This window comes from Gracilinanus agilis, chromosome 3, assembly GCF_016433145.1.
Source record: "Gracilinanus agilis isolate LMUSP501 chromosome 3, AgileGrace, whole genome shotgun sequence".
Lineage (NCBI taxonomy): Eukaryota > Metazoa > Chordata > Mammalia > Didelphimorphia > Didelphidae > Gracilinanus > Gracilinanus agilis.
This window is the reverse complement of record NC_058132.1, coordinates 599,568,707-599,585,517: the sequence shown is the minus strand read 5'-3', so window position 1 is coordinate 599,585,517 and position 16,811 is coordinate 599,568,707. Positions and strand designations below refer to the sequence as shown.

Below are 16,811 nucleotides of genomic sequence, written 5' to 3'. Positions count from 1 at the left end.
TTAGGAAAGTAAGGCAGGCAGAGGTAAAGGGACATGCTCTGTTGTCACAGATCTGGCAAGTGTCTTGAGGCTGCATTTGTACTCAGGACTTTCTGCCTTTGGGTATACTTTACTCACTATGACACTTAGCTGTCTCTATCAAAGAAAAACAATTATGCAAAACTAACAAAGTGACCATATTTAACATTGTTTTGCACTATAGTTTAAAAAAATGGCTTCACTACTTCAAAATTTATGTGTTGACTTCTAACATTAATTAATCTGATCATGATTATCTGTCTTTCCTCCCAAAGTTTCCCCTATCCAGCCTCTAGGGATGCTTTTTAATGTAGGAGTAATGTAAATTAGCTGTTTTTGCTTGATTTGTTGCGGAATTGGGTGGAAAAATTTAAATATATTAAATATATATAAATGCATTTATATTATATATGTTATATATAGAAATCAATGGAAAAATTTTAAAACATATCAGAATGATATCTGTTTGCTCTACTGTGCTAGTATTCTTTTGATTTTAAAGCTATATTAACAAAATCCTAGAAGCAACCAGGGAAGACAGTAAATAAACAAGGCTTCAGTTCGGGACAGAGTTATCAACATAGTAACTGACTGATGATGGACATTAGCCAATGCACAGACTTGAGCTGCACCACATACATTAAAAATAGCAAGTATTTTATATACCTCAGGGTTGACATTCCTAAATAAATTGCCACAGCTTGGTAGATCAAAAATGTAATGATTCAGCATGAAATTCTATCAAATGAAGAAAAAACCTGAAAGATGAAACTATTTTGAGGTATACTTGCTTTGCTTATTTTATTTGCTTTTATTTTATTTGGTTATTTTAAGTTTTTCCCATTTCTCTTTTTTAAACACCATATGTTATTTTTTCCTTATAAATAACTATCTATAACTTCTTTATGTTCTTATATTTGTTGATTCTCTAAATATCTCAAAACTATTTTTCTTTTCTCCTTCCTGGTTTGTTTCTTTTTTATTTCTTCCACTATTTCATTTCTTTGTTCTTCTTACCAGAATTCTTACTTGCAAAATTAGACATTAAACTACAATGATATACTTCAAATCCAGAAAATATCAGATTCATTCTGTGACAGTAGTTTCACTATTCTGATGTTTGGAAAGAAGTCTAGAATAACAGCAATGGAAAAGCGAACAAATACTACCCTAATGAGCTTCTTGTTTTTGTCTCAGAATATTTGGAGTGGTTGGAGAGCATAAGAATTAAACATTAGGAGGTGGCTAGATTGTCTAGTAGATTGATAGTTCTAAAGGCAGGAGTTTCTGGGTTCCAATCTGGCCTCAAACAATTCTTAGTTGTGTGACCCTCAGCAAGTCACTTAACCCCTATTCCCTAGTCCTTACTACTCCTTTGTTTTGAAACCAATACACAGTATTGATTATAAGACAGAAAGCAAGGGTTTAAAAAAAAAGGAGCAAGCATCAGAGGACAAATCAGAAAGAAGAATGCTTAGAAGATTATAACCCAAATTCCTACCTCTCTTGAATAAAAAAGGATTTTGGGGGGTAGTGAGAAATAGGGGATGGAGATGGGTGAGAGGGAAGACATGGTAATTACTAACTTGTTTCTTTGCAAAGATGGAAGTTACAAGAATGAGAAATGTTCTTGAACTGACAATGTGGACTGGTCATGTACATACAAATGTTAACATACTACATAAATATTGTTTGAAGAATAATTTGTGCATGTTTATTTCCAAAAAAGAACTGATAAACAGAAATAATTAAGATAGGATTTTTTATATACACATATCTTTTTGTCAAATGATACCTTCTCTAATGGGGGGAGCAGAGGTAGGAAGAGAGTGAATTAACTGGATGTTTTAATGCAACAAACAAGTAAAAAATAATCAAAAAACTCAAATGCTAAAAATATAATCTTTAGAACCCAAGAGGATCTAATGTTCAATTTTTAGCCCCAAAGTCCAGGTTGGGGCTAAAAACATCCATGCAGAACCTCTTATGACTAACATTTCATTAAATGTTATACTCTTGGCTCATTGAGAGCAAACTCTGAATGTCTTTTGCCTTACTTCCCAAATGTGTAGTCTGTGTTGTGAGCAGCTTACTTTATGCAAGAATTATGTTTCACTTGCAATCGCTTTGTCAATTATCAGACTCAAACAAAAGGGTCACCCTTCTCCTTTCATTAAAAAAAAAAGGGGAGGAAGAATTTTTATAAAGCAAATTCCATTCCTGGCACCTTTGTCAGAATAGTGTAAAATAAGATTTAAATTGGTAACTTCTGTATAAAATAAGTATATTTGAAGATTTTAAGGTGATAAAACTATTTTAACTAAATAAATGCATATAGCCATGTGTAGAGTGTTCTTAACCTACATAATTTTATGGTATACATAATATAAATATATGTATAATTTGAAAACATATTAGCCCTGGGTAACTTCTGCATAGGAGATAATCATAATACTAACATATGTGTATATGCATACACACACACATATATATATTTAAGGTTTGAAAAACACTTTATATATAGTATCTCATTTGATTCCCACAGCCCTGTGAGAAGTATCCCTACTTTACAGATGAAGAAACTGCCATCTAAGAATATTCAGTCAGGTAGATGATAGGATTCTAGATATAAACCTTGAAGGGACCTTAGAAGTCATCTAGCTCACCATCTTCATTTTAAAGATGAGGAAACTGAAATAGAGAGATCAAGTGTCTCAAATAAGGTTCCAAAGGTTATTAGGAAGCAGAGTGGGATTCAAATTCAAGCTGAAGGATTCCAAACATTGTACTCCTTTCACATCTCCATTTGATATTCAGTTCAAAATATGAATATCAACCTAAAGAAGGAACCAGGAGCTCAATTCTTCTTTCAGAGAAATATTTCATTTTAGATTGAATTTTCAAGAGGGTAAGGAAAGAAAAGGAGGGAGCAGACGTCAAAGGAAATTATCACAGAGAAACGATCATTTTAATAAATGGTAAATTGTCTTTTTCCAGCTCTTTTGTATAAAGGAAATCAGCAAAACTCTTGGTGACTGATGGTAAAAGGATTATTTTTAAGTCCCCTGCCTTAGTGTCAATAAAGACAAATCTCTGAAAAGAATCATGGATAATCTTCCTGGTATTTTTAAGAATTATTCTTATAAATTAGGCTGCAGTTTGTTAAGGCTTAACATGATACTCAGTATCATCTATCACTTTGAAGTAGAAAAATGAAAATTAATGATGTAACAAGCATAAGAAACCCAGAGCTTTCAGGTCCTTCTAAGTAAATGACTACTATCAATATTTTAAAGACATCTTACAATGGTTTATATGAAGCATATTCACAGATTCTTATACTTTTCTTTTATGAAATATAATCAAAGTACATGAAAGAGAAAACCACATAATGTAATGCTATCATAATAGAAAAAATAATGTTTTCATGTTAAGATGTAGCAGGTACCCACCTCCCTCAAAAGAAACTCCGTTTTGAAGCAGAAAACAAAAAGAGAACTGCTCTCTGAACTTATCAAAAAACAATTTTCTTTAAGTAAAGAATTAATCTAATACTAGGAAACAAATGTCAAAAAATGGCCATTCTTTATCACCAAGCCAATATAAAAGACCATTAATGTAATACTAAGTCGAAGATTAAACTGCTAAAAGTGAAGCTATTCTGAGTTAAGATTCCTTTAGAAATCCTTTCATTTCATTTATCGTTTGGAGAAATGCACTAAAGATGAGTGAATTTGTAAGTTTAGTGGTACTGGTGAATCTTGTAAAATGTACTCAAGTAGCACTTATATCAATGATACAGATGCCCTTTTATCTTTGTGATTCCACCCCTTTCTATCCCTCTCCTGCCCCTCCCTTGAACCCCAATGGGGAACAAGCTCCTTCAATTCTCACTCTGATAATCAGTTCCTTTAATCTCTTCTCATCTATGGGTTACATTCCTGTTGACTACAATATGAATGTCTCACTCATCCTTAAAAAATACTTTCACTCCCCCTCCATCCTCTCAAGGTATCATTTATCTCCCAATGCATCTCTTTCTTCAGTTCCCATTCACTTCTCAATTCCTGACAGTCTAGCCTCTGACTCTACCCCATGACTGAAAATGCTCTCTTAAAGGTTTTCAGTGGGATGACTAAGGATAAAACTAGCATTTTTAGTGTTGTGAAGTTTGCAAGGGACTTTGCATGTTATTTTCTCATTAATGCTCATAATGACCATTTGATATAAGTATTAAAGGTATAATTACTCCCATCTTATAGATGAGGAAACTGAGGTTCAGAGGAGCTAAGTAGCATTGTGGTGACAGCATAAGATGGTATATATAACATATTGTGCAAGTCATAAAGCAAGAAATTGTTTAGTATTGTAGTTACTCCTCTGTAGCATGTCTCATTCATTTGCCCCTTTATCTGCATTTATGTGGCCACCATCTTGATTGAGGACTTAATCACCACTGGTCAAAAGTACTTTAATAACATAACTAGACCCCCAGTTTTCAGTCTTTCTTCTCTGCAAGTGAACTTTGACATAGCCAATAAATGATATTCCTAAAGCACAAGTACGTCTGACCATCTCACTCTCTTGCTTAAGAATTTTTATTGGCTTTTTATTGCTTCTAAGAATCCAGGACAAACTCTCCTGCCTGGTATTTAAATCCCTCCAGAATCTGAGTTTGACACACTTTTCCAGTTGTATTTCATACTACCCACCTTACAATCCAGCCAAATTGGCTTGCTTTACAGTCTCCTGTTCTATCTTTCCATTTCCCCATTTCTGTCCCTGCAGAGGCAGCACCTCCATCTGTCCATCCTCCTATCTCCCATCCCTGGAATGTCCTCTTTCCTTAACCTTACCTCTTTCAATCTATAGCTCCTTCAAGGTTCAACTCAGGTGTTATATCCCTCTCTTCTTAATTGTTAGTGCTTTCCCCTGCTTCAAATTATCTTGTATTTATTTATCTGCTAGCAAGCTGTACCATTTGAATATAAGCACCTTAAATTTTGTCCTTATATTCCTAACATGCTTCCTATCAAGTACCTTGTACAAAGCGGATAGTCATCACATATCAAATTGTATTGTCTCATGTAATAATATTATCTGTAAATATTATGAAACATATAATATATTATTACATTAGGATTTGTAATAGTGATGCAAACTGATTACATTTTTATATTTTTAGCATGTATTTCCCAAAAAATCTAGGCTTTATTGTACCTTAAATAAGAGCAAGTTGAGAAACATTTAATTGAAAATTCCCAAATGTTTAGTTTTAAAAACACAATACTTACACATATACATTAAATAAATTTAATAATACTCATGTTGTATTAATAACATTTTAGTAAATACAACAAAATGTTAGAATGATTAAACAACTCTTAGAAGGGTAGCTAATCATTTTATACTCTATTGCCATTGTTATTATGTTTATTGACATTTAGAGTTCACATTTACATTGCAGACTAGGGGTTATAATCTAGTAAATATAGTAATCTAGTAAATCTCAGGGCCAGAATTCAAATCCTATTAAACAAATTGCAAGACTAATGCTATTTCCAACTAAACCATGCTACATCTAGCAAACAAACTTTTTCAGATTTCTTGAGAATTACCATTGTTGGAAAAATGGCTGGTTATCTAGGGTGATAGATAAAAATATAGAATTACTACAGATAAAACTAAATATGAAATAGTTCTAATTTCATATTTCAAGAATTTCTGTTTTCTTAATAGGTTTGTTCTTTTGCAAAGAACACAACCTTGCTAGATCTTAGTAAATGGACTTTAGATTTTGTTTGGGCTAAAAAAAAGAAGAAAGCATTCTGGTGTTCTGTTGGTGGCCATTTTTTCTAAGCTTAATTAGTTTGTTCTCCAGAGAGACATAGTCTATCACTGGATTTGTAAGTGGAATCTTTCTTATTCTGTAGGGCCTGCCAGACTGGCTTTTACTCTACAGGTAAATAGCTTTTGATTGTTAAAGGTTACTGCCACACACCTCAATGAAGCTTCTGAGTAGGACCTTAGTGAAAGATATAAATGAATTTATATTTAATATAAATTCCATACAGGTAATGGGGCATTGTGTTCAATTGATTTTCTAATAAACTAAGCTCTCTTTTTGTACTGAAACTACCTAGGCAAGTAAGTCTTTGCCAGAATATGAGTATTTGGTTTCTATTTATTTAGGAAATTCTTTTCCTTACAGAAAACATATATTGAAAGACTATTTAGGGCAAGGCATGATGCTTGTGTAGATTGGTTCGTATCTCAATATATTTTTAGAAAAAGAGACTTTAATAAATAGAGAGACCTTTTACCTAGTATCTAGACTATCAACTGAGATGTCTCTGTCTTTCAAGGATTCTCAAAAGGAAAAAAAGGGCAAAGTTAAAATTTTCTTTGAAGATTTTAGCTAAGCAGAATAAACAAAGGAAAACATTATTGCTACTACTTGCTCACATTTGAAATAATAATAAAATGATAATAAAATATTACATACTGTTTTAAGTTTACACATTGTGTTTTCTCCTTGTAACTATGTGAAGTACTATGTTTACTACTTTAGGCACTAGAAACCTGCAAACTATCTGTGGGAATAAGGTGTATCTTAATTTCAGAACCCAGAGTAGAAATTCACCCTAAACCCATTCAAAGATCACAGTGTTCCACATTAGAAAAAAATTGCCATGCTTTATTTGACAGTCTCCTACATGGCACATTCTTCATTACACAGGCTCTAGATTGTCTTACATTTGTGAATACTACATTCACCTATGTAGCTCTTCCATCTGATTCCTCCAACAACCAGTCTTTTCTATAGCATGGTACTATCTCAAACATTATTAGGTAGACAATTCAGTTATTACTTTCAAGGGTCTTAGAGAAATATGACATACACATATGAGACTGAAATAGCAACAAAAAAGAATCAAACTAAATACAGAACTAAATACAGCATAATCTCAGGGTGAAATTAATCTCACATACACACATGCAATTAATGCTACAGGAGTCCAGACTAAAAAGATGATAGTCTGTGCCCTAAATCCAACTCAACATCTTTTCCATCTCCAAACCCCAAATTAACTTTGTCTCCTGACTTTTCCATTTCTGTTCCTGTTAATACTTTATAGTTTGTAAAGTACTTTAACATATTCAATATATTTCTTATTTGATTCTCACAATTATTATACAAAATTTACAGAGGAAACTGAGCTTTGAAATTCAAATGGCATATAGCTTATTAATGAGAAAACTACGATATATAAATCACATTCTCTGACTCCAAGTCCAGTGTTCCTTCAAATACCCCATGCTAGCTATGGAAGTAAAGGGAAAAAAGAGTCTTTCATGATGCTGGGATTTTGAACTTAGGATTCTGAAGGAATATTATTTACTGAAATAAGGAAATCAAGAGAGGGGACAGAAGGAGTGATAATGAGGTCAATCTGATATGCTGAGTTTGGGAAAACATTGGCATGTAGTAAAGCACATATTAAGTGGTAGAAATAGTTAAAGTGTCAGTTACATTTTGTGAGGGCTGATGGGGCTAGAAATTATGATTTAGGACTCAATGATATGGAAATGATGGTTAACCTATGAGAGCTGATGAGAGTTCTGAGGAATCAAGTACTAAGATAAACTGGGAGAAATCATAGACTAGAACTTGAAGATTAGCCATAATCAGAAGCATAAAGAGGAAGTGTAGTCACCAAAAATTACACAAAAGGAATAGTAAGAAGGTTAAGGAAAACAAAATAAAACAAGATACTGCATTCTCAAGAAGATCAAAGAGAGGTAGGAGACTGAAGAAGGGGAAGGTCAACAGTGTTTAATTCTGAGAGGTTAAGGAAGATAAGGGATAAGTTAGCAACTATTGCCTGAGATAATTAGAAAACAACTGATGACCTTTGAGAGTATAGTTTCAGCAGAATGAAGAGGATTGGAATTGGATTGCAGGGAATTAAAAAAAATCTAAGGTAGTTGAGAAAATAGGGAGAAGGGAATACAGACTGCACATTCTAGAAATCTGAAAGTGATCAAAAAAGAGAAATGGAATACGAGGTTGAAAGGAAATTGGGATAAAGCAAAGATTTATTTGAAACTATCTATATATGTTTTAAAATACCTAAGAAGCTAGTTGACAGGTAGGACAAATAATATGTAGAGAAGGAATTATTGAAAGAAGCAATGATCTGGAGCAGCTAGAAAGGAATGGGATCAAGTGGATGGGTTATAGGTTAATTAGCTGTTATGCCTAAAATGATACAGAATAGGTCATTTTTGTAATTTGTAGCAGTTATTGAACTCTTACAACAAAGAGAAACATCTGGTTCTTAGTTCCTTTGTGAAGAATTAACTCTGTTGAGATGGACTGGGAATCTTCCCCCCACCCCCTTATTTCTTTTTTAAAAATAATGAATTGACAGTAACTTAGGAAGCATAAGAAAGGATCATTTGTGAAATCACTGGACAATTATAGCTAAGCTGCTTCTCTTAGGAGGAGACAATAAAATACCAGATTCTGAATGATTTTACAAATTAACAAGTTTCTCCTTTAGTATTTTAGGCAGTCTGATGTGTATTACTATCTATCAAACTTATGCATTTCAGGCAGCAAATGATATCCTAGTGACCTAAAGAAAGACACTGAATATAAAAGTTAGTGTTTTACTATTGTTGGTCAATGTATTGAAGAATTCTTTTAAAGAAATAATAAAATTATAATTCTTCCTTCTATCTTTCTAATATTCTTTATTTATTTATTTTTTTAATTTTAAACCCTTAACTTCTGTTATTGGCTCCTAGTTAGAAGAGTGGTAAGGGTAGGCAATGGGGGTCAAGTGACTTGCCCAGGGTTACACAGCTGGGAAGTGTCTGAGGCCACATTTGAACCTAGGACCTCCCGTCTCTAGGCTTGACTCTCAATCCACTGAGCTACCCAGGTGCCCCCTTTCTAATATTCTTAAACCCCACTCCCTGCCATGTACAGAACATTTGATCTAGTAACACTGGATCTATATGATGCTCTATCTTTCAGCTCCAGCCATTCATTTCCCATTCCAGGATGCGTACTGGCTTCCCTGGCTTCCTTTAAGTCCAAGATAAAATTCTACCTTTTATAGCAAGCTTTTCACGCTAGGACTTTCATTGTTAATCATTTCCTATTTACACTGAATATAACTTGTTTGCATATATCTGAATGTTGTCTTCCCAATAAGATTGAAAGCTCCTTGAGGACAGGACTGTATTTTGCTGCATCTTATATCCCCAGCTCTCAGTACAATGTCTGGCACATAGGAGGGGGTTAATAAATGTTTATTGATTGATTAATGCTTTCAACTTTCTCTATTTAAATGAGGGGTAGGCTGAATATATGGAGTCTTATTAGTGAGTAATTCCTTATATATGTTACTGACCAGAAATAATTCTAAATCCTAAATAGAGACTAAAAGAATCTTTTCACACTTTAATTTCAGTGAATGTTTTTTTTCCAAGAATACTAGCATATACATTATAAGTCATTTGTGAGGTAAACAAGATTGTGAGATTTTCTCTAAACAAATCGATTAGCTTATTAAAATTATCAATAAACCAGACTATAAAATATAAAGTCATTTGGGGGCTATAAAGAATATAAAGACTCATCAAAAACCAATTGCAGGGGGCAGCTGGGTAGCTCAGTGGATTGAGAGCCAGGCCTAGAGACGGGAGGTCCTAGGTCCAAATCTGGTCTCAGACACTTCCCAGCTGTGTGACCCTGGGCAAGTCATTTGACCCCCATTGCCTACCCTTACCACTCTTCTGCCTTGGAGCCAATACACAGTATTGACTCCAAGATGGAAGGTAAGGGCTTAAAAAAAAAAACAATTCCTTAGAGTTCTTATCATCCCCACCTCACAATAAAACAAAGCAAATCCATACAATGTCAATGCAGTGGAAAAAAGTTCATAAGTGACATACAGATGTACTTTGGGGTGTCAAGAAATATTCTAATGACACAAAAATGAGAAAATACCTAAATGTACAACAGTATTTTTTCTGACTGGCAGATGACTGTGACAAAGTTTCATTATGGCACATTTTATTCCATACTAGTGAAAAGTTAGCACCATTCTGGGGCCAATGAAGATTCTTAAGACAACTTACTGGCTATCTCCTCCCTCTATGTTCTGAGATTCTTTGAAAGAGTTTGTAGGGCAAGGATTCTTGACCATTTTTTTAAAGTTAAGAATCCTTTTGTAATATTGGTGAAGTCTAATATTATTTATAAATGCTTATAATAAAAAACAGGATTATGAAGGGAAACAATTACATTGATAGGTAGCAGTTATTTTTAAAAAATCAAGGAGGGGCAGCTGGGTAGCTCAGTGGGGGGCAGCTGGGTAGCTCAGTGGAGTGAGAGCCAGGCCTAGAGACAGGGGGTCCTAGGTTCAAATCCGGCCTCAGACACTTCCCAGCTGTGTGACCCTGGCCAAGTCACTTGACCCCCATTGCCCACCCTTACCAATCTTCCACCTATGAGACAATACACCGAAGTACAAGGGTTTAAAAAAAAAAATCAAGGAACTCATATTAAGAGTAAGGTAATTCCAAGAATTCGTAGACAAGTTTAAGCTACTAAGTGATACAATGCAAATTACATTTCCCTTCTTCCTGCCTTTCTCTATTAAATGCTTTCCTTTCCTTCTGCACTATGTGCTAGAGTCATGACCAGGAAGTAAGGAAGCAATTTATATGGCCTTAATTCCTGTAAAAATCAGTGATTTTTATAGGATGTAATTACAAGAAGTTTAAAAGTTCAGCACATTTGTAATCAATATTTGGCTAGATGTAGTTTCACAGGGGGCTTTTCTCCCCTGAACTAAATAGGTTTTTCATTGTTTTCTAACAAAGTTAAATGTGCTTCAGTGTTATAAGCAAACTTTTACAGTTCAATTCATGGCTAAAAGAATCCACTTTATGTGCCTGTTCAAAGGAGTTCAAATTTTGCTTTACCTTTTATTATAGAGGAAGACTTCTATTATCTGTGGCATTTGCATGTTGGTATTGGGAGAAAGAAAGGGATTTTATAGTATTTAATTACTGCTTTCTTCTTTACATACATAGGAGTTCATGTTCTCTCTCTCATAGACACACATGTTATTTAGTATTTCAGTCATATTTGATTCTTTTGGACAACATTTAGATTTTTTTTGACCAAGTGACTGGAGTGGTTTGTTATTTCCTTATTCAGCAAATTAAGGCTAAAAGAGGCTAGGGGAATTGCTCAGGGTCATAGAACTAGTCAGAGTCTGAAGCTGAATCATAACTAGGTCTTTCTGACCCCAGAACTAGTACTCTATCCACTGAGCCACAATAGCACAAAAGCAACACTTGAAATAATTATTTTAATAACTATCATAATATAGTAACCACAGTTTTCAAAGATTTTATGCTACTTTCAATTTTCTAAAAAGAGCTGCTTGCTATATAGAAGCTGATGTCAGCAGTTTCAGTAGACTGTCATTGATAGACCGATTCAAAGTATAAATAATTTTAGAAGATAAAAACACTTCTTGATTCAGCTATTTTAGTCACTGTATCTTCTTTATTTATTTACTTTAAAAAACCCCCTTACTTTTGTCTTAGAATTAATTCTGTGCATGAGTTCTAAGGTAGAAGAGTAGCAAGTACTAGGCAATGGGGGTTAAGTGACTTGCCCAAGGTCACACTGCTAGGAAGTGTCTGAGGCAAGACTTGAATCCAGAACCTTTCATCTCTAGGCATGGCTCTCAATTCACTGAGCCACCTGGTTGGCCCCCTGTATCTTATTTAACATATAACTTAAATTTACCCTTCAATGGAACTATGATCTCATCAATTTGTAATTTCCCTCCATCAGCACAGACCACAACCTATTCAAGCCCTTTCACTGGGGGCAGGTCATGCATATGCTCTCCCACAGAGATTAAAGTTTAATCTTTCAGTAAATGAAACATTAATTAAACCTTTACTAATATAAAATATCTTTAAGGATATTATTTAAGTTCTTACACTATATAGAACATCTTTTAATGTATATACTTAGAGATAACATAATTCATCAGAAATATCCTCATCAAAAAGCATTTACATATTAAGCCATACTTTCCAGAAGTCTGAAAGCAATAAAGGGCTAGTGTTCTCTTTTTATTTCTACTATGCCTATGAACTGTGTAATTTGATATGGTAATCTAATTTTTTCAAATCATAACATGTTTGCTCTGTGATGCCCAAGTTATGAATGATTGAACTGTGGAGGGAAATAGTTTGCAAATGTTTCTAAGATATTACATTTGTTTTGGCAGGCTTCAGCTCCCCTCCATTGTGAAATTTTGATATAAGGTGGAGTCATGCTATCATCTGTGCCTACTTTATTATGACAGCTGGTAGTATTTGGCAGCTACTTTGTTTTAAGTAACCTTGACATAGTAATTCTCCAAGTTTTAAATGGAGAACGCATCTTATAGAACTCCGACAAAAACTGGCCAAAAGAGTCCATCAAGCAAATCTGGTTTACTTGACATCAAAATAGAAACTGGTTTGAATCATTTTTATTTCTAATGACTACAAGCTACTTGAGGGCAGAGACTGTGTTTGATCTCAGCTTTATGTCTCACTAGGGACCTAGCACTATGTTCTAAATAGAGTTAAGTGCTTAACTGAATATTTGTTGCTGTTGGTCTTAAACATTTATTGTCTAAAACATTTTACAAAGAACATTCAGTCTCACCTAAGTCTTATCAGCTTTTTTCTAGTATTTTAGAAATCATATTCATGAATGTCTATGCCAGCTTTTAAGTAATTTATTTGACATGAATGAAGAAGTTGGGGAGAGCTAGGTAGTGGAAGGAAGCAGCAGAATAGATAGAGAACTGGATCTGGAGTCAGGAAGATTCAATTCAAATCCAATCTTGGATATTTTCTAGCTGTGTGACCTTTGAAAAGTCACTTAACCTTGTTTGTCTCAGTTTCCTCATCTATAAAATGAGCTGAAGAAGAAAATGGCAAACTATTAACCCCAAACAGGGTTCAAAGTGTCAGACACAACTAAAAGATGAGTGCACAACATCTGAATAAGTCAGGTATTTGAACAAGTATGTTCTTATCAAGGCAGTCTTTTATTTCAACTTTTGTCCCTGGGGACAGTTTGTTCAATTATTCTGGTTACAAAGTGAGACACTAGCTAAAGAGATATGAATGATATCTTAATAATATAAAACACATTGGTTTTGTTTTTTTAATGAGGTCCTTATATACTGATTCCAAAATAAGGGTTGCTTGTTTCTCTTATTTGAAGAAGACTACACAAACAACACAGCTAACAAACAAGTTGACTCATTATTTGAGTAGGAAAATCTATGATATTCCATTTAAAGAAAAATATTTTGGCAGAAATAATAATATTAGTAACAATAATGATGATAACTGGCATTTGTTTATTGCTTTAGCGTCTGAAAAGGGTTTTCCATATATCATCTCATTTAAGTACAATTTTATTCCTCAAGGACACAATAAATCAGGGATTTGTGACATGATCATGTTGGGCCCTCTGCCTATTGTCATGATTCCTCCATGTCTTAGCAGATGGTCTTTGAGAGCTGATGAAGCCAAAATTTCATTACCCTTCAGTCAACCAACTAGGTAACGAACCTCACTGAACCTAGCCAGTCTGGGGCTTGGGCAATCTATTATATAGTAAAAAATTAGGATTTTAATGACTATATGATACTCCTTTCAATAGTATATCTAGTGACATATCTATAGCTTCCTAAGAAAGAGGACTTTGTACTAGCTGCAAATACCATAGCAAATTTCCCACCCAGCTAGACGTCTTCATAGCTTTCTAAGACTACCGTGTATGTGAAAACTCATTTTCTGTTTTTTCCCCCACACAGGACAAAACTCTCAACCACTACAAGAAAGTCAGATTTGGATAGTTTCAAAAAGATGGCATGATCTTCCTTTTAATTTCTTTCACTGTCTGGCCTATGGTAATTAATGTCTACTCAATACAGTGCTCAATCTTCCGCCTCCCCGGGGACAGTACTTTCAATTAAACCTTTTATTTCATCTAAAAACGCCTGTTCTCATTGACCACTGCACTTTTTAATCCGTGGATTTATGATAATCTAATGCACATCTCCCTCACTGGAAGAGTGGCCTTATGCATCCCTATTGTTCTTGTGCCAAAAGAGAAGCTTTAAAAAAAATTAGCTCCTGCTGAAACCAGGAAGGAAATAGTATTTGTTTAACCCAGCAAGAGGCCTTTCCCTACCTGCCTAGTGCCCTTGACCAGTACACTATCATGGCCTCTCAATGTGATGGCTGCCCCTTGCCTGGCTGCTCACTTCTGATAAGAGATGCCAACTCCCTTGAGTGCTATTGAAAGCTGAAAGCAAGAGGCATTGGGCTGGGGAGCATTCTATTTTCAAAGGCCTGTGAAGGAAGTAAGACATTTACATGCTGTTCCTATTCTTTTCTGTGAGAAACCCTACAGGTTAAAGAGCAAAATCTGAATGGCTATCTGACAGAAAGGCTCTCAGTGTGAAAGTAAGCTCCTTGGTTGTTTATGGTTTTTGCCATCACTTTCCCTCTAGCTTAGACCTTAGATATCTTTGCTTGGGAGGATTGGAGGGGGGCATGCAAATATTAATTTTTTGTTATTAAGTTAGCAACCAGGACAAAATACACAGTTTGTTCCATCACACTCAATAGAGCAAAAGAAGGCAAGACTCACTCCAGTGCCATGTTGTAATAATGTTCGCTCATTATTTTATGGGAAATAAAAGTCACTGTTCTATAGATCCACTATCTTGATAAGCTTGTTTGTGTTTGACTTCCTTTTGTGCCTACACTGCACATAAAATTATCAAGTTAATAATTATACTGCAAGCACATGCCAAGGGTCTAACACATCTATTTTGAAGATGTTGATGTGATTAATTGTTTTTACAGAAGGCTACAGACTCTAGATGCCTAGAAGCTTTATTGAGGAGTGATCTTTTGTGAAGAATTCTATTTTAAAACTCTTTTTGAACTCTCTTACAACCTGGATCCAACCTATCTCTCCAGATTATTATTCTACGCAAGAAAGGTTTGACTCATTTTTTGGATTTGTGACCCCAGGTACGTAATAAGTACTTTCTAAAGGGGCTGCTATTGGGTTAATGGATAGCATACCAGGGTTGGAGAGGGAGAGGTCCTAGATTCAAAGCTGAATTCTGATACTTCAAACCTATGTGACTCTGGGCAAGTCACTTGATCCCAATTCCCTAACCCTTAATGCTCTTCTGCCTTAGAACTCACACTTAGAACTGATTCTAAGACAGAAGGTAAGATTGTTGTGTGTTTTTTTAAGTACATGATTACTTTTTCCAAACTATGACTCTGACATTCTAGCCTTTTTTCTGCTCTTCACATAGTCTTCTATCTCTATATCCATACATTTCTACTGGCTGCCCTCCATTTCTTCTCATTTTCACTTCCTCCTCTCTTCTTTCAAAACACAAGTCACAATATTATCTTCTACATCAGGTGTGTCAATCTCAAATAAAATCATACCCCCTTGGAGGTTGCATTTTTACTTAGAAAATCATGAATTAGGGGACAGCTGGGTGGCTCAGTGGATTGAGAGCCAGGCCCAAAGATGGGAGGTCCTGGGTTCAAATCTGCCCTCAAGACACTCCCTAGCTGTGTGACTCTGGGCAAGTCACTTAATCCCCATTGCCTAGCTTGTACCACTCTTCTGCCTTAGAACCAATATACAGTATTGATTTTAAGATGGAAAGTAAGGATTAAAAAAAAAAAAGAAAATCATGAATTAACATTATCTTTGTATGGCATTTTTTCTTATATTGTTAAACATTTCCCAGTTTTATTTTCATTTGGGTCATATTGTACTAGAATGGGAAGCAAGTTAGATTCATCGAGTCTATATGGAGCAACTCGCATCTCTTTCTACATGACTAAATTCATACTACCTTCCACATTAAACATTTCTCAATTATGAGTTGCTCTTGCCTTCTATCTACTGATATTTATTTTGTTTGTATTTATTTGTATATACTTAAGAGATAGCTATTATTTAGTATCTTCCAAAAAAATACAGGCTCATTGAGAGCAGGGATTTTGTTTCATTGTTTGCACCTGTATCTCTAGCTCCAAGTAGCATATCTAGTACAAAGTAAGAAAAAACTCTATATTAAAAAGGTATATCAATAGGATGAAATCCAGGAAACTTGTAGGGGCAAGCATGGTAGAGAGCACTAAAGTAGAGAACAATGAAGGGGGAAACAAGCAATTTTGTCATCCAAGTATATTACAGTCCAGGTGGGCAGGAAGAAAAGAATGATAGAATTTGGAAAATAGACCACAAGTCTGTCCAAAAGACCTGATATGCTAATAATGGAAGACTTCAATTTTCCAGACATCTTCTCGAAAGATCTGTGGCAAGTGTGTAGCAGTTAACTTTTTGACTTATCTTTTCATTCCTTAATAGGTGGAGGAAGGTGCCATGTACAGTGAAATATTTGTAGCAGCACTTTTGTGGTAGGCAACAACTGGTAACAAAATAGGAGTCCAAGGATAAGGGAATGAATAAACAAATTGTGATACATGAAAAAAACAGAATATTATAGCACTATAAGAGATGATGAATATGAAGAATTCAGAAAATATGGGAAGACTTATATGAACTGACATAGAATGGAAATAAATAGAAACAGGAAACAATATACATGCTGACTGTAACAATGTAAATATAA

General features: G+C 34.6%; 1 protein-coding gene across 1 annotated transcript in view; it reads right to left on the bottom strand.

The window, feature by feature from the left end:
- Nucleotides 1-16,811, bottom strand: part of PARD3B (par-3 family cell polarity regulator beta) — a 1,311,536-nt gene that overhangs the window by 563,845 nt on the left and 730,880 nt on the right. The gene's annotated exons all lie outside the window — the stretch shown is intronic.